This window comes from Amblyomma americanum, chromosome 2 (genome assembly GCF_052857255.1).
Source record: "Amblyomma americanum isolate KBUSLIRL-KWMA chromosome 2, ASM5285725v1, whole genome shotgun sequence".
Classification (NCBI taxonomy): Eukaryota; Metazoa; Arthropoda; class Arachnida; order Ixodida; family Ixodidae; genus Amblyomma; species Amblyomma americanum.
Window position 1 is genome coordinate 137,899,613 of NC_135498.1, and position 19,982 is coordinate 137,919,594.

Genomic DNA, 19,982 nt, shown 5'->3' on the forward strand with positions numbered 1-19,982 from the left:
AGCTTACGAAGCAGATGATGTCCTCTTCTTCATACTATAAAGACTTTATTTATATTTATTTCTGGCATGAAGCACTGCGTCTAATATTCGCCAGTAAAGTGCGGCGCAAGTGCAATATGCCGCTGTATCCCTACAGTGTAAATATTCGGCGACTTCTGTTGGCGAGGCACGCCAAGAGGGTTAGTTCATTCGCATCTCATATGTTTTGGGGACTGCAGTCGTTTACACATTCAAACATTCTTTTTTCATCCGCAAGAGTTAACCTGGTGACTTTTGTATTGTGAGAGACTTCGCCACCTCTACCCTAGAATACGTGGTCTTAAAACTAGCAAGCATATTTTCCTTCTCAGTGATCTATGCCTGAAAAGTCAAGCAATTGTCCTGCCTCATAAGGGCCTCAGAAATAAGGGACACATAAGTAGGTCATGTACAGCAGTCAACATTTTCAAAACATTCGCGCGAGCGTCGACTACCCGGCGCTACTGCGCCGGGAGGCGTCAGTGGGAGAAAGGGCGAGAGCATAGCCCCTATTCCAGCTGCTGGAGCGAACGTCCACTGCTTGGTTGTTCTGATCAGTACGAACCAACCAATGCTCATCGTCGGCTGTGTTGCATCGGATTCCTAAGAAACTGCTACCAACTCGGATTATTCCATGTATATAGAGCTGGTGACGTTTGAAAAGGGCACACGTGATAAACAGCCTAGCTTTTGCAAGAAATCGTTTTCTTTCGTTTCCAGAGTCCTTCAGTTGCTTTATGGTTATGCATCTCTCTCTAAAGTTTGGTTTGCGGATAAAAGCGGCCGTTCGAGGTGCCACCCTGATCGAGCATCAGCAATGGGTAGAGCGGCCTGGTGGTGTATGGTGTGGTTGTACAAGAAGTAATTTCTTCCACGCGCGTACTGTTATTTGGTCTGTTAATTATTCATAGGTGATTGAAGTGGATGTGCTGTATGCTTTGTAGTTTTGTAATCCGAGTCCGCTTGACACTTTTATAGAGCTCTCGTTCTTTCCAAGAACGATAACCGATTGGAACAAGTTACTTTACGATGTATTAACCTCATCATCACCAGAAACTTTTATCCGCAAAATGTTCCATGTAGTAAGTTAAGAAAATCTCGTCTGAGTCTTCAAATGTCTGCTTTCTTGCTTTCAGCACTTGGACATAAATGTAACCCGATCGTCCTTTATAACCTCATTTGTTCCGCAGAAACTTTACTGTGTGTACGTATACGCTTTCTTTTTTTGTTGCTGTTGTTCGCATTGCAATCAATTGTGGTCAAATCATAGTACATGTCCTGAGCCCGCTCCTGCTTTGGCTACCAAAAGAGGCCGGAAGTATTGAATAAATAAAGCAATAAATAAATAAAAGAAATAAAAGAACAGCGCCATTAGCGCAAAGGCTGGCTCCGTGTTCGTGATAGTCTGGGTGCTGCGTAGAGAATTTTGATGCTTACAACCTTTGTCCGTAAGGTTTCGAGACTGATTTCTTTTCTTCTCTAGAAATGATTCCGAAATTAAATGTTGGTCTGTAGGTGTAGCGCCATCTTTTCGGGCTAACCTGAGCTATTTATGTTATTTGCAGTCGCACCCGCTAGGTTGCACTACATGAATAAAGATAAGTTGCTATTAGTCGTCTGCGCATTCTACTTTGAGTGAATGTGGGGAGATGGACGTCCACCTCGAGCAGCGTATAAACATAAAATTCTGTGGGAATCTCGACAAGACCGACACGCAGACCTATGAGCTCCTTCGTGACGCTTGCGGCAACGAGACATTATCGCGAAGCGCGAGTTTTCGAGTGGCACAAGAGGTTCGTTTCAGGGAGAAGGTCGGTGGAAGACACAACAAGGCAGGGGTGCCCTTCAACCTCACGGAATGAAAACAACGTGGCTCGGATCAGGGAAATCTTACAACAAGCCCGCACTATTACAGTCCGCATGCTATCAGATGCTCTCGACATTAGTAAGACAACATGCCACCAAATTTTGAGTGAGAACTTGAGAAATCGAAAGCTAAATGCCAGACTTGTGCCGCGCTCGCTCACACAGGAGCAGAAGGACACCCGGGCATTAGTGGGCACTGATTTGCTCTCCGAGACAGAAAGGATGCTGCATCTGCCGACAGCATCATTGCTGAAGACGAAACATGGTGTTTTCAATACGATCCTCAAAAAAGAGACAGAGCACCGAATGGCGGTCCACAAGCTCTCCGGCATCGAGAAAGGTGCGGCGACAGAAGACCAAAACGAAGACGCTGCTGATAGTTTTTTTCGGCGCCAGAGGCGTCATACACCACGAATTCGTCCCACAAGGGCAGAATGTGAATCAGGAGTTTCATATCGTTGCGCTCCAAAACATGCGCGATGCACTGCGACGCCGTTGCCCCGAGTTATGGGCATATGGACAATGGAGCCTTCTCCACGAAAATGCAAGGCCGCACACTGTTCTCAGCGTGACAAAAGTTCTGGCCAAGCACAGCATTACTGTGCTTCCCCATCCGCCATACTCGCCTGACCTCTGCTCATGTGACCTTTTCCTGTTTTCTTGTGTGAACAGAGCCCTAAAATGTCGGTGGATAGGAAGCGTGGCGGCCATTCCAAACGCCACGACAAGGGAGCTGACAACCCTGCTAAAAGAAGCGTTTTCTAACGGTTTCCAAGACTTCAAGTTGTCTTGGAAGCTGTGTATAAACTGCAAGGAATACTATTCGGAAGGCGTGCTGCACAAAAGATTTCAATGTCAAACGCATTTTTTAATGAATTCAGTCTCCGAACTTTACGGACAGAGGTTTTACAATGACATTAAAGTACTGCTGAACAGTACTCTGCGGTCATTAACCTACAGCATGCACATGAAAGAAACGCAGTGCGTGGTAAGGCAAACCCAGCGTTAGCAGGCGGCACGCATTGGTTTATGCTCCGCTTCGGTTCCACACCAGGGTTCAGTGGACACGACTGCAGGTTTTACAGATCTACGTTATACAGCGATGAGCTAAGCACTAACAGGCGTGGAGGTTTATAGGATGGTTTGAAGCAGGGCATAGTGTCATTCTAGGCAGTGCCCGTTTTTAGTCTTTATAGCCGTCACGTACAGACAAAAGCGAGCGATCTATTTTGTCACTGAGGTTCTCCGTCAGTAGCTGAGTCTTTAGCGCCGTCGATGGCCGGGTATTTCGGGCAGGAGAAACCCGGAGCGTCCGTTGCTGTGCAGGCATCCGATGCGACACGGCGCCACTTCCCTGGTAGCCGAAAGCGTGGTTTGTTCTTTGTTAAGCATCGTGAAAGGCCTTCGAATACCCTGGGAACAGCGTCAGGTTTCAGCTTGGGCAGCTCACGTCGCTGAGAAAAAGCGCCCTCCTTCACAACGAACTCATAGTACCGAAAGATGTTAGTGGTATCAAAATGTTTCTCACAAATGCGCACGTACGGGGAATCAAAGAAAAGACTACTAATATTATTTTGGAGGATAGCGCATCTCTTCTTCTCTCGCAGTATGGTGTCAGACGGGAAAAGAAAATGTGGATGGTTTTTCGCCGTTGCCCATGTAACGCATGAGCGGCCGCACGTCATGCAACAAGGTGAAGACATCATTCACAGCACGCGCTTGTTTCACGACACAGGCGTGCACACCCTTCTACACTGCACCTGACAAAACACTGCAAAAAGGAAACAACGCAATGACACACCGCAAAGTGATCAGCAATGCACCCTGGCCAATCCCCCGCCTCGGGTTTATGCCATTAAGCCTGAGGACGTCATTATAATCGAATGATGCCTTCTGCGCACAGGCGGCCTCCCACCCACTCCACCGCTCGCCGAAACATGATCTTCTGTTGAGGACAGCCCCTCAGCTCTGCCGTGTTGGGCAGAGTACCAAGCTCCACCATTGAGTTAAGGAGAAGTGTCATCACCACAAAGCTATTGAAGGACTCTGTCGTTGCTAACGAAAACCTAATTTTAGACTACCCATGATATTGGCGCAATAACTAGTTGAAGCAAACGTTATCGAGCCTCTACCTGCAAACGCTACAAGGGCTTAGTGTCGTGCCGAGCTACAAACACGCGGCGCGTAGAACATTAGACAAACAACGTCCCCGCTTGGAGCTATTGATTAATTCAGTCTCGCCCTACCGTATGCTGCCCTTCCTTGTTAGCTCACTTGTCAAAGCGACTGCTGTGGTCTGGTGGTAGTACGAGTCCGAACTCCAGGCCAGGACGATTTTTTCTTAAAGTTCTTAAGCTTTCATTTCTAGCCATATGGCTGCGCTGTGTGATTGTCAATGAGTAATCACTATTTTATTACAAACGTACTTGATCTTGGGTGACTCCCCTAAACATTGGGCCAAGTTGCAAAGAAACAGACATGGCTTAAGGATTGTCGCAATACCTTGAATAAAAACCATGGCTTTGAAAAAGACGTCAGTGCCTGCTGCATAAAGGAAACACACATTAGGAGCACAACAGGCAGGAAAATTAAAATTTGCAAAACAGTACTTGTCGTGTTTCTTCTCTTAACGTATAACATTAACAACGTTGGAATAAAAGCATGTATTGATATTTATTTATATGAGGGAAAATTTCAGCTGAGCATTTTTTCAGAACTTTTCTCTTGAATAATCAAAACTGCCCTAAAATTTATCAACAAAAGCTGCTCAGTTTTCATAATCAATTTTATTAAGATGTAAATGTGCTGAGGGCTTCTAACAAGTACGTGCAAAACTTTCTGACTGTATGTTTGGCAGGGGCGTAAGGTTAAACAAGAACTAGAGGAAGAATGCCTTGATCTAATAGCAAAAGGTGCTTTTTCGTGTTAAGTCTCTAGCAATTAATACCGAAATTTGCAGCGTTTTTGTACTATTTGTACTTGTTAGGTAGCTTTTGTAACAAAGTCTGATGGGGCGAGGAAAACGTCAAGGATTCATTGCAGCCCTAAAACAGTAACTACATGCAAATCATGCGATCTCCGTGGCTGACTCTGATGAGAGCGGATCTGAAAGCAAGGATACATTAGAAGAAAAAAATAAGTAGCACGCCGTTAAATTTATTCTGCGAGACGCCGCAGTTCTTTCCGCAAGCCTGTCTGGAAAAAAAGTCTGACAGCAGTGAAAGCTCATAAAGGGAGTGAGAACGTCGAATGAAGCGCTATTATTTTTTCCCGCTATCTCACAAAGGGGAGATAATTAGAATTCGCCGTTATACCAACGTGGAATTTTAACTGCGTGGGGATAAATTCTGGAAGGAGGCAAAGTACATGAAGTAAAACTAGGCCCAATAGGCCATAAATTCGAAAGCGGTCGCTCGTATCGTTCAGGTTAACGATAAAGCGAGAATAGGAAAAACGGTAGATACTAAAAAAAAGTTTCATATGCCACTATATAGCCGCAATGTAACGAAAAAAGCGGCGAGGTCTAAAGCCATATCAAGACTTTAATCAAGAGGAATAAAAAGTGCTCATGAAAACTCTGTACAAGTTTTAAAAAGTAGTTTTTAAGATTTGTCTGTTTACTGGAAATGAAATTGTTCATGGTTTAGGGTGTTTAATGTCCTAGAGCGACTCAGGACATGAGGGATGCCGCAATGAAGGGCTACGGAAATTTCAACCACTGGGGGTTGTTTAACGTGCACTGACATCGCACCGCACTGTCAATTCCACAGCAACTGTCACCATGATTTGTATGATAATTAACATAAAATGACAAGGTTGATTAAGCAACAGTTGACAAGCAACATATATGTAATGCACTAGTGATAGCTAAATAGAGAGTAAAAAAATAATGGCAGCGATAATAATAGATACTGATAGTGAGAGTGCCAGAAATAAATTGTGATGATAGTGATAGTAATAGTGATAACTACTGATAGTGATAGTGATGATGATGGTACTGATAGTGGTAGGGGTAGAGATACTGATAGTGCTAGAGATAGGTGGCGATGATGATGATGTTCATGAAAGTGATAGCGGTAGTTAGCGATAGTGATAGTTGGTGATAGCAATGATAGTGGCCTTGATAGCGATACTGATGGTTGGTATAGCGATGATGATAATGGTGATATTATTGACGATGATAGTAACGATGATAGCGAAAGCGTAAAGCTCGTGGGTTCGAGTCTGGTGAAGGGTGTTCGGTCCGCGTCGCGCAAATGTCGTGGATTCAAATCCCGCAAAGGTCGTGGGTTCGAGTGCAGCGAATGTCAACAGTTAGAGTCCTGCGAAGGTTGTTCGGACATCACGATAGCTAAGAACGGCGGCATAGTTTGCCCGGCTCGGAAAACAGACGTCCCGAAACTCAAGCCTACTCCCGATAACATAAAAATGAAAAAGGGATGGAGAAAGAGACGAAACAGAAAGGCTTTCGCATTTTCTCTCTTAAGAAGATTTAAGTGCAACCCTGTAAATTTTTATACTAGGCTTGGCCTGAGGCGAGTCATCCAAGCGCAACTGTTACAGCGGTGCGGTGAGGCAGTGCCATCGACAACTCGAATACAAAGGCCTAAAAGAAGAAACACCTTATCGACAGTGATTTTCCCGGCCTGATAAAGTGCTACATTAGGCTTGGTTGTGAAGTTCATTTCTAAACCCGCATCTCGCATGTTTCTCATATATCGAAGAAAAAAAAACGATGCTTGATCCTGCATTTACGAAGTCACAAAATTATCAGACGCTAACGCTGCTTCGCCATATAGAGCTTACGCTCTCATGCTCAGCAGTATCGTTGTTTTTTTCGAAATAGCTGCGGAAGGCGAGCCCACAGAACCAGGAAATGAAGAAGTGCCTTCTGAATACTATCCCACAACACTATTAGAGCGGGGAACGCGTATATTTTTTTAATGAGCCAAAACGTAAATTTATACTGAAACGGGAAACACAGCCGTAAATATTTCTTCTATATGATTAAAAAGAAAAGGAGCACCACAACGCCTACTTCAAACTAAAGGCGAATCATATTTTCAAATATACAGAAATAGTGTAAAATACTGTCTTGAGAACATCCTTGGAAGCCTGAGCCTCATAGCTAGAACTCTTTTGAGCGTTGTTTCAACTTTACTGGCAAAGAAACCTCTGTACTTGCAGTGCTGTTGTCCTTTCGTGTTCTGTGTGTGTCTGCCCTTTCAAAACTGCATTTAATTATAAATCTGACAGCTAACTATACTATAATATAGTTACCATACATTCATTATAGGGAAACATAACCGCTGCCGAAATGTGAACACAAGAAAAGAAGGCTGCCATGTCCCCGCTTGCGAGAAAAACCTATTTTTCACGCAAAGTTGCTAGTGTTGGTACATCACAGCAGAACGAACAAGGTAAAAGCGAGAATACTTGTTGATTCATCGTAGAGAAAGCGCATCTTAATGATTTTAAAACCCGCCGCAGTGGTTAAGGCACTCGTCTACTGAGCCGGAGTACCCGGGTTCCAAACCGACCTCGGCGGCCGCGTTCCGATTGAGGCGAAACGCAGAAGGCGCCCGTGTGCTGGGCGATATCAGTGCGCGTTAAAGATCCCCAGATGGTTGAAATTATTCCGGACACCTACACTACGGTTGTTGTTCTTCCTTTCTTCTTTCGCTTATTCTTTCACTCATTCCTTTATCCCTTCCATTAAGGCGGGGTTCGGGTGTCCATCAAGGTAGGATAACAGTTACTGGGTGATTTCCTTTCCTCAAAATCAATTTTATTTCGTGATTTTTGTAGCACAGGATATAGGGAAGACAGGAAATCGCAGCGCACGTCGATTGTCTTTTGTTCTTTGCGCGTGTCCTGGGTTATCACTCAGGAATGGGAACACTACATTCTGCAGCAGCGATCCTTATTTCGCGCACAGAACGTCATGTCGTCTTTTTAATTTACAGCATTGCTATATTTACGCTTACTTTTCAGTCGTTGACCTTGAATCTCTAAAGCTGAAATTAATTTTTCGTTACAAAACTTGGTCAAATTCACAGTTTCATACCAAAAGGGACACAATGCAAATTTTGCATGCTGATATCGAGCAGATAGTCTACATAAGGTTTCTTTCTTTTGTACTTGGTGCACAGTCGCTAAAACATGTATTGCATATCGTAATCGCATTGCAGAGTTGACAGCTCAAAACTTTCTGCGAATAAAAAACTTGGTTCTTTCCGATTCTTGCTAAGGATATTTGGATCACGTCTAAAACAAAAAAGAAAAGCTGCTCATGTACTTTGGTTTCATATATACCAGCAGACGCAAAAAGAAATCCATGAGAAAAGGAGCGCTAAAACAAGACGACGGACGAAGACAGAACACACAGCACGAGCGCTGTCTTCGTCCGTCTTCTTGTTTTCGCGCTCTTTTTCTCATGGATCGATACCGACTCGCCCATCTTTCTACCTTGGCAAAAGGAAATTTTCAGTTTATCTAAGTTGCAGTTTATTTAGTCTGCAATTTATGTTTTCATTGCAGGCAATCACAGATTCACTTCTGGTCCTAGAGAATATCATGCGAGCGCCCAGGGTAACTAGTTTACAATATATCTGCGTGAATTTCGATTTATTTAGTTAATTCATTTAACGTCATGTCATGATCGGCTTCTAAAGAAACAAACAATGCATCGGACCGAGAAATGTACACGCCCCCTTTATCGGCAGGATGTAGAATGCTTTCATAGCAAGGTAAAAATGTGCTGTTAATTATTCGCTCAGGTAACTTATCAGGTACGTGCATTCGCGGCAATAATAATACCAAGCACGCTGCTGCGATCAAACTCTTCTGGCGTTTAACGTAACAAACTGTAGAACATAGTTGAAATTCCTTCTAGAAAAAGCCCCACGTGTGCTCCCAACTGCAACCAAGAAACCTTCATATTTTGCATAACGAGCGCGTGAGAAAAATTCAGACGCTGAAGAGGGCTCCTTATTATTTAGGCCGCACCTGTCTTCGCATCGAAGAGTCTAATTTGAGCGACGCTGGCAAATAATTACCGGAGGTCAAAAGCGGTCTTTGTGCTGCACACAAAGCAATAACAAAGGCTAACGAGCTCCTGATGAACTCTCGCTTCCCTGATTTATCGACCGCAATGCGGTATCGATCCCTTTCGCTGCACGTGTGAAAGCTCCATCGTGGCCTACTCTATGTCTTCTGGATGCCAGGAAGTTGAGCCAACAGCTGCCGCACTGATTCCGCACAAAAGGTTGAGCTCTGGGACAAGACTAAATCGAGGTTTCCTGGAGTAGACGGGCTGTGCTGTTTACAAAAACTATGATGGAGCTAGAGAGTTGTGTTTGGCATTTCGTGTTCCTGCATGTACCCAACCGGAACAAAGAACGCGGAATACGCCTGCTTTGACTAAGAAACATTCACCTACTTGGCCATGGACCGATAGAGAATGTCGCCTTCATTTCAAATGGTGTACAGGCATGTTAGTTCGTATATATCTACTTGCAGATATAGCTTGGCAATAAGAATTCGAATATCCGTGAAATTTCATTACCTGATTACTTACTGCGAAGTTCACCTTAATTCCAACTTAACTCGGTTAAATCAACTCCCTTGTATTTTAATAAGTTAAAGCACATGACTGCTCGAGCGTATGCGACGGCGAAGTCGAACAGGTTGCGCTGCTGGCTTTACCCTGCCCCCGAAGCATGGCAGCGCACTGGTTTGCTTCAGACTTATTAGCCAGTGCTCGCGTGGCATTAAACACGACGAGACAACGCATGGTCACTTCGAGAGCGTCGCCTTCAGAGCTGCAGGCATTGTGAAATCGCGCGGCAAGCCATATTAATCATGACCGTCTTGCATAAGTGTACGCAGCTTATCACCAGCTGAGGTCTCTGCGTAGCGTGCTCCACGCATGTTTCATGTCCCCGTCAGCGATAACGCGGCATCCGCAAATGCGTTTTTCGCTGAGCTCCAATTTGAATCAACGAATTGCGGCAGGGAGGTTTTTTTAAGTCTGGCCTCAGCACGCATGTTCCCTAGAATTTTACATTCTCACTGACATTCAAACGTGTGGGTCACTTCTAGAAACTCTTCATCTATTCATTGGTGTTTGGCAACGGTATCTAACGACGCGAGTTCTGCTCGAATTCTTATTCGCCCAGGCTACCAAAAACTTTAACAAGAAGGAAGCCGCTATGCGAAGCATCGACTCTTGATCATTACTACATATTCTTCTCATATAAACTCTATACCTGTCGGCCCTGGTCATTCTGACACTTGCACATAGACAGAGGCCGTGGATCTCACACGAGCGGTACAGCATGTAAAACACTACAGGGATATAGTCTCTAAGTAAAAGCGGACTCTCTTTACACAGACACCTACGGGTTTAGAGAGGCGCACTAGCTCACAGACGAATGCCGAAAAGGACCTTGCGACCGAAATAAACGCCGAGATGAAGAGGAGTCCTCTCGTGGAAACGTTGGCATGTACCCTGAGGTTTTCCCTTCCTTGTTCACTTGCACACATGCACAATCACTTTCCTTCCGGAGAGCATGCATCACACAGTAGGTTTCATAGCGGCTCCAGAACGCATGACTTAATGAAACTGATAACCCCAGCACCGCAGGACATAACGCAATTCATCATTGACCGCAGGACTAATGACGTTAAACACAGCACTGCGGTACAGACCGTTCATGCCATGAGAAGGCTGCTACACGAGTCCATGCCAACAGACCAAACACGAAAGCGACTGTGACAACCGTGCTCCTTAGGGTAGTCAACAAACTGCACATGTAAAGGGGCGATAGAAAGAAATGCGCATAGCGCGGCGCCCAGGCGCTGCGCAGTGGAAATTTATCTTCAGTGCGCTTGTTCCTGGTTGGCAACGAAAAGATCCTAGAGTGGTATATAATTGTGTCATGGATGTCTCTCGCCTATTTGTGTTGCCAGCCAAGGGTAAGCCTGACGCAAATGAAATCCAGCTGTGGAGCACGTAGACGTCGCCCTGTTCGCATTTCTTTTTATCGCGAAAGTACATTTACCAATCACGTCAACTGTGAGCTCAAGCACAGGATTCATTTCAAGTTAACTATTTCGTGCTGAACATGGAAGACGATCAACAAGACGTCGAAATCGTCCAACACGCTGACAATCATTTCGACCCTGAGCCACACCTGGTCATAGATGAAACCGACCCTAATTTCAGAACCGTCGAGTTAACGACAAACAACATCAATTATGGGATAAGGAACACATTTAAGCGGACACAGCAGCCCACACCTACTCCCTTTAACGCTCTGGCCAGCGCTGAAGAACAGACCACTCACAATAGCGACAACTAAGAATGCACACGGCCCTCCGCTCCCGAGACCCGTGACACTGGCACACAGACGGAGGCCCTAGATTCCACACCAGGCTTACAGCACGTATAAACACAATAGGATACAGTCACTAAGTTACAGCACACTGCCTTTTCACAGACTCTAACGCCTTGAAAGACGCACACCTGCTCGCAGACAGACGCCGACGCGGGGCTTTCCACAAAAAAAAAAACACCCAGAAGAAGACAAGTCAAGTCCTTAACGAAACATTTGGGAATACCCTGACGTTTTTCCTTCCTTGTTCACTTTATGATAATCAAGAGCCGTCTGGCCAACCTCTCTCTACTAAGAACCTCACATGGGCCTGAAATCATTTTTTTTTCTTTTTCGGAGTTTTACCGGTAACTCATTTTTTGTTTCATACTGCATCAGAGTACAGGAAATCAATCTGCACATGCGCAGGACTAACCTGTCCACGTAGTCATACAAGAATTTGAAGGAAATTATTTACAAATTATTGACCTAAGAAACAATTTAAGAAGTCTTCGCAGTTAAGATATGTGCATCTGGGCAGCGACCCATGGCGGCGGTCTTCGTGTACTATAGGCCCCTCACTGGCGGTATTTGTATTTACTCATATGAGCGGCTCAGCAAGATACAGGCGCAGCTAGGAAGTCTTCCCCTGGTGGGGAGCACTTCAGTGCTAACCAGCTGAGCGGCGGTTACTCCAAAGCTGACTCAAGCGTGCGCATGCTGCACGACGCAATAGTGATGTCTTGTATGTGCCTCTACAACACACCCCGTAACTCCAACGCGCATTGGGCTACGTGCCCGACTGCGGGACACAATACCCGATCTAACGTTTGTCGCCAGGTTATGTACAGGAATACGTTGAATTGACATAATTGCGATATGATGACGCCACCATCTACGGAATTCGATTACGCTTAACCGCAAAAAGTTACAGAAGTGACGGAAGTTTTTTTTCTGGAAGTAGGAGAAATTTCGAGCCGCCACTCGCTGCTCCTTCCTGCGCTTTGCGCAATTCAATGTTATGGTCGCGGAAGCTGAATTATGGTCGCGGAAGCGGAATGTTATGGTCGCGGAAGCGGCCACAGGTGCGATCTCGTGCGAAGACAAAACCATACGCATGGACAGGCATCTTGCAGACTTGTCCAGAAAGGTGCACTACCTCATTCAGCAATACAGACAGATAAACACATCCCTACTATCACCATCACAGAAAAATCATCGGCACCGTGGTTTAATAACGAACTGAGGCGCCTAAACAACAAAAAGAAAATACTTTTTAGAACAGCCGAACGCCTGAATAGCGCTTTCGCGTGGAAAAGGTATCAGTTTGCAGAAAAAATATTTCAAACTTCAGCAAGCCAAACCAAACGTTCTTTTTTCATCAGTGTTACCGTCTATGCTGCGCACCAATCCTAACAAGTTTTAAAAAACTATTAACCCTACACGCCACAAACCTCTAACATTACACAAAGATTGCAACATTCTCATACCGGAACAAGAAATCTGTAGCACTCTTAACTCCTTTTTTTTGCTCAGTTTTTACTAAAGAACCTGAAGGCGAATTACCATACTTCCCATTCCTCAATCACCCTGTTACGCCAGACATTCTGTTCGATACCAGTGGATTTAGGAAACTAGGCGCCGCGGTGGCTGGGTGGTTACGGCGCTCGGCTGCCGGCCCGAAAGACGCGGGCTCGATTCCGGCCGCGGCGGTCAAATTTCGATGGAGGCGAAATTCTAGAGGCCCGTGTACTGTGCGATGTCATTGCACGTTAAAGAACCCCAGGTGGTCGAAAATTCCGGAGCCCTTCACTACGGCGTCTCTCATAGCCTGAGTCGCTTTGGGACGTTAAACTCTCATCAACCAACCAACCAATTATGAAACTAATCGAATCGTTGAAAGCGTCGTCTTCACCTGGTATTGATAAATGAAACTCTAAAGTCCTAAATATTACTAAGAATATTGTTAGTGTCATCTTATGCCACCTTTTTCAACAGTCTCTAACATCAGGTGTGCTGCCACAAGACTAGAAAATACGTAAGATTGTCCCAGTCCACAAAAAAGGTTCATCTTTTTCTTGTAAAAACTACCGCCCTATTTCCCTCACAAGCATTTCTTCAAAACTGATGGAACATGTTATTTATTCTCACATCATTAAATTCCAAGTCTAAGTCAAATTTTTTCACCCTAACCAACATGGTTTCTTAAAAGGACATTCCTGTGATTCCCTACTAGCCCTTTTCATCAATGACCTTAGTTCGCATCTTGACTTAAATATTCCTCTTGACACGCTGTTTCTTGACTTTGAAGAAGTCTTCGATAAAGTGCCACACAAAAGCTTACTACTAAAGCTCTCGCGTCTAAACCTTAATCATTTAGTGATGAACTGCCTTCAAAACTTTTTGACAAAAAGAGAGCAATTCGTCTACGCTAACAAATCGTCGTCCCCTCGTTCTCCGGTTACTTCAGGTGTTCCTCAAGGCACAGTGCTCAGACCCTTGCTTTTTCTCATTTACATTAATGATCTTCCTTCCAACGTTACCTCTAACATCCGCCTATTTGCAGATGATTGCGTTATTTACCGCCCGATTTCTACAAGCACTTACGCCGACACCCTTCAACAAGATTTAACCCGAATTGAAACGTGGTGCAAGCATTGGTTATTGTCCCTTAATATTGCTAAAAGATGTATGATTTCCTTACATCGCAGACAATCCGACATTCCCTCTAGATATGTTCTTTTTGGTTCTGAAGTGAGTTTCGTTTTTACCTGTATTTAGGCATCACTTTAACTCATACCCTAACATGGTCTTCACATATAACGAACATCGCTAATGACGCTAAACGCACCCTTGGCTTCCTACGTCGAAATCTTTGTTTTGCTACTCCTTCCATTAAATTATTAGCTTAACAAACTTTCGTCCGACCTAAATTAGAATTCGCTTCAGCAGTATGGGACACTCATCAGTCGAACATCTCGCTAACACTTGAAAAAATACAAAATCGCGCTATCCGCTTTATTTACTGTGATTATTCATAATATACTGGTGTGTCTTCTCTAAAATCTAGACCCTCTTTGTCTAGTCTTGAAACAAGAAGAAAAATATCTCGATTATGCTTGTTCCATAAGTTTTATCGTTCATGTTTAGGAGCATCGACCATATCTATCAGCAGCACATCGTCTGTCCAGCCGCATTCACCGCGGCAAGACAGTGTACCCTCCACTGCAAGAACCGCATATCATTTCCGATCTTTTTTTGTCAAATCATCTCGAAACTGGAACGATCTGCCGCCGGAAGCCATACACCTTCCCAACCCCACGAAATTCAAGAAAAAGATTGAGGCCATCATCATGTAGCCTGTCATGCCCATCCATCATATAATGCCTCATATCCGGTGTCGTTGAGGTAATAAATAAATAAATAAATAAAGGAAAGTCACCGGGATATTACACGCCTCAAAAACCAGCATCCACTGACCAAACAATATCAACAGCAGCTCGAAACAGACGCATGGCACAGTACGCGTGGGAATCTTGGCTGCGAGTTCGGACGTAAACAGTTGTCTGGAATCCTGCTGGGGAAGACGAAAGGCACGCCCCAAGTTTCGGATATGTTCCTGCGAAAGGACCCAGATGGTGCTCGAGGATAAGAGGATTGGTACAATCTTTTGAGATGCTTTCAAAACAACCTACGGCAAAGCTGCCCACTACCACGATCGGCAACACCAAGACGGAACTAGCTGAACTGTTTACACTAGGCGAACTAAAGGCAGGCGTACAGCACCGGAAGCCGAAATCAACCCGCGGACAGGGCGGAGTAACATGGGAGGACCTCAGAAACTGCATTGAAGCACATGACCAGCTCATAGCTATCATGAACGAATATTGGAAATCCGGACTATTGTAAAACGCACTCAGATTATCATTTCTCAACTTCATAACCAAACAAGGCAAATAATATACGAAACCAGAGAACCTTTGCCCAATAGCTTTAGAGTAAACTATCTGGACACTGACCGAAATAATTATGAATCAAGAAATACATCGAATACGTAGAATTAGGGTTGCACACAGCAAAGGCATTATTCCGGCAGGTTCGCACCGAAATAAAATCACACAGCAGGCTTCTGTTTTTGGAAGGAACACCTGCGCCGGTGGGAGCGCTAACTCGGCCATAAGAGATTTCAGTATTCGCAGAAGCAGCGTACAGCCGGAACATACTTCATAACTGGTCTCTTGCCAGACACAAAACACTAATGAATAAGCGGTGCATTCATTGCCAAGAAAACTGCACAGCAGATCTACATCTTTTATGGACTTACCCGTCTTTTTCGCAATGAAGGCACAAAATTCACCACATGCCACATGATATGGCCACCCTAGCTCATAGATGGCTGAATGGAATGATGGATGGAAGATAGGAGTGACTCCTTTCACATGAGCTGATTATAGGTGCCACCATGCTCGGCTTTTTTCTTTATTTTTAATTACCTCTGTTAAAAATTCGTCTTGAAATTCTCCATTTTCTTTCAGTATGTTTTCAGTGCGACACTTCTGTCCTTATGCCACTTCTCTGCTGTAGATACACTGATGTTCGAATCGCTGGTTGCTGACTTCAACTGCAGATTTATTTATATGCCCATTGTTCTCTCTAAACCTAGGGCCTCACGAATACTGACTACGCCTGCAACGACATCTCAATTGATAACTTACTTTCACAGCGCACCAGGTACACCCAAGCACCTCCGTACGACGTCTCATCGCGCCATAAGCTTGTGAAAAAGCCCTGCTTCGAGTGGTGTAGGAAAGGCCGACTGACTTACGACGCCCAGCTCTGAAGGCTATGAATACGATGGACTACAAGTTCCTTCTGCATCTAAACATAAATCCCTCCAAATTCCCCTGCAGTAGCTGAGAGCCTCCTCTATTGTAATAAAGGGTTCATTGATATCCTCAATCATTGCATCAACAATCTTGACGACATAGATATCTGTGCAACTTTAGACTCGTAACCACGCAGAAAATGACAATGAGTGGTCAGTGCGACGGGAAGGGGCGCTCGCGCCTCACGTACATCCAGTCTCCGAGAGACGGTTTGCTCGGCTGAGAACCTCCGCAGTAGTTCCATGTATAAGATGACGATGAGCGGGCAGTGCCACGTAAAAAACCGCTCGCGCTTCTCGGGCATACATTTGGCAAGACACTATTTTGCTCTCGTACGAAGCACCGGATTAATGTCACAGAGAAAATGGCAAAAGCGGGCCGTACCGTGGGACGGAGCGCTAGACATTCTCAGACATACAGTCACCAAGAGACGATTTTAGTCTGGTCAGAACCTCCGCATTAGGGTCACGTAGAAAATGACTTGAGCGGGAAGTGCCACGGGAAGGGGCGGTGGCGCTTCTCGTACATACAATCAGTCAGAGACTATTTTGCTCTCATCGGAACCACCGGAATAATGCCGCATAGAAAATGGCAATAGGGGGCAGTGGCGCGGGACGGAGCGCTAGCCCTTCTCAGACATACAAGAGCATAGCGACGTTGCTCGCGTCGGAACCACGGGATTAGTGCCGCGTGAAAGATGACGATGAGGGGCCAGGGAAGTGGTACGAAGTGGTACGGAGCCATCGCGGTTCGTGGACATATAATCAGCAAGAGACTATGCTCTAAACCTCCGGATTAGTGGATTTGGACATAAAAAATAGTTCTGACGGTAGCGTGGGCGGAATCGCTACATGAAAACAGCCTTACCTGGCTTCTTTTTTTGCTAAGCTGTCAAAAATCTCTTGAAAAAATCACCCGTTAAAGACGCGAAGGACCAATAATTTAGTAGCTATTTCAACTAATGTTGACGTCAAGCTTGTTTTCATGAAAAGATTGCTGGAGTAGTCGTAGCGGGGCAATACTTCTTTATGTGTTGCCTAGGATGGCTTCATTTTGTTTTTAACACGAAAACGTTTTTTCTTCTATTAAGTGAAAATACTGCGACATGTATGCACAGCAATCCTAAATTTGGCAAGAAGGAATGGTGACACCATCACGCAGACGTATGAACCACACTGCAAGCCCAGCACCATCAGTTCAAGCGATCATCTAGGTGTTGTTATTCTGTATATACACGCCACTTGTCGATCTACATGTGGCGCCAGTTTTCCCGACGTTCGCAACAAAATTGCAGCGTAGCCGTTTTGTTGTGCAGCGTTCCGGGTGGCGTCATACGATTTCTCGTTGCATAGCGCATATATGTGCTAGTAAAGTTATAGACCAACTTGCGACAGGTATTTGAAACCGACGACATATGCACCTTGTATGCCTTTCGAGACAGTTGCATAAAAATTATGATACAACCAATAGTCCTACAACGTTCCGGGTGGTGTCACATGCGCACGTGTGTGCGGGTGGTGTCGTACATAGAAAAAATAAAGAAAAAAATTCTTCGCCAGAAATTGCTTGAATCACCGAACCCCCTCCTTCGGTTCTGTGACTGGACGCCATAGCCCTAAAAGCTACATTCGTAAGCATTTTGGTCCAATGGTAAATACGCAATGCTATTGACCATTCCTGTCAAAGGAAAGAATGTCACTTTTTGTAGCAATAAATATGAACTGCTTTTGCTTCCTTTACTTTCTTTGCCTGAACCCTTCTCACTAATGGTCAATGATGAAGAAATGCTATTTCAGGATATGGAGGTAGAAATTTATTTTTTCGCCTAAAATCATACTAAACCTTTCTCTCTTTACCCCACCTTCACTAAATCTGTATATCACCCGGTCCATTAAAAACGAAAGCAAAAAATAATGGTCATTAAATCCGTGGCGAAGCGGAAGACCATGGTCGGCTGGTCCAACTTGGGCTGTGATTCGTTTTATTCACCTGTTTTGATTCATACTGCCACGCTTCAGTGCTCGAAAATAGGGCTTCACTTTGGAGAGGGTACAGGAGATGGGAGGGTGCACGAATGTTGCACCTCGCTAGCAGCGTTTCTGAGGGCACCGTCTCGAAAGTGTTCGACTTGGCGCGCGTGTGACTTTCAGGCAACAAACTCACGTCCAGGGTTCAGATCACGACACTCCCCTCGGACTGCATCTTTGGTCCTCCCGACACCGCTGCAGATCACCCCATAGAGGTTGAAGACTTAGACTGTCACCTAATAGAGCTCGTTCCTAAAATTAGAAACAGCACTAGCCTATATATCCTCAACACATACAGCAGCCCGAAAGGCAAAGCAGCCACCCTCCTCGCAGCTATACGCAAAGCGCTCCTTATCAGCGCTAAACACCCGCTTATAGTGCTTGGTGAGTTTAATGCTAGACACGTCAGCTGGGGGTACAAATTCAGCTGCAGGAAAGGAGCACAGCTCTGGACACTAATTCGGAACGAGGGGCTCACCCTCGTCAACAATCCGCAACAACATACGCGCATCGGTAACAGCGTGCAACACACCACCCCAGATCTCACACTCACAAAGAATACCACACAATGTCACTGGTCGCACACGCAGACCTCCCTAGGCAGCGACCACAACATAATTCAAGTCTCACTCTCGCTAATCTAAATCACCTCCTTCATGCAAAAGAAGCTGCAGATCACCGACTGCGAGAAGTTTCGGGACATCCGTAACGACGCTCGCACCCAAATCAAACACCTTGCGAGATGGGTGCCAGAACTCACAAGGGACGTCGCTACAGCGACATCTGAGATCCCGCACAATCGGGAATCGGACTCGGTTCACTGCAGACTCCTTCACATGTGGGAGGCTCACTCCGGCCTGCAAAAACTTTGGCTTCGTAACAAAGACAACAGATCACTTAAGTTCAGGATATCAGTCTTGATCAAGGAAACAAAGACACACGTGGCCCAACTAACCCGTAAGCAGTGAGGACAGCTCTGCAACCGCATGGATGGCAAAATGGCCCTAAGAGACACATGGAAAATTCTACGCTGCCTCTTATAACCCCACAACACAAAGAGCACACAACAGCGTAATGTAACGCGCCTCATTCACAGAATAAATATGGATGATGATGCCCTGATCCAGAATCTCAAAGACACGTACCTCAGAACTAAACCCAAATTACTCCTCCCTTCCTTCTTGGGCGTAGGAAACTCCTAGCTCGACGCGGACATAACCTGGGATGTTAGAGCAGCAATGTTCAAACTTCGCACCACGTCTGCGCCAGGAGCAGACAGGATCACAAACAAAACGACATGAAATTTGGACGAGAACTCCATCCAAGCCCTAACAGAACTTTTCAACAAGCACTGGAAGGAAGGTACTCTTCCCTCCGAGTGGACACACGCGGGGGTTCTTTTCATCCCGAAGCCCGCAAAACCGCTGGACCTGTTAAACCTCAGGCCAATCTCCCTCACCTCATGCTTGAGAAAGCTATTCGAGCATGTAATTCTAAGCAGACTGCAAAAATTGCATGCAAACAAAAGAGCTATTTCCCCACACAATTCTGGGATTCCGATGCCATCTATCAACACAAGAAGTAATGCTTCAAATCTCAGACGAAATCCTACATCCCACGCATTGCAAACGCACACTGCTAGCCTTAGACCTCACCAAGGCATTTGATAATGTCCAACACACAGCCATACTGGACACCTTATCCAATCTAGGAGTCAGGACTCGAACACGTACCTACATAGCAGCTTTCCAACCAGACCGCACCGCGGAAATCAAACTAGGCCCTATAGAGTCCCCCTCCTTCCCTCT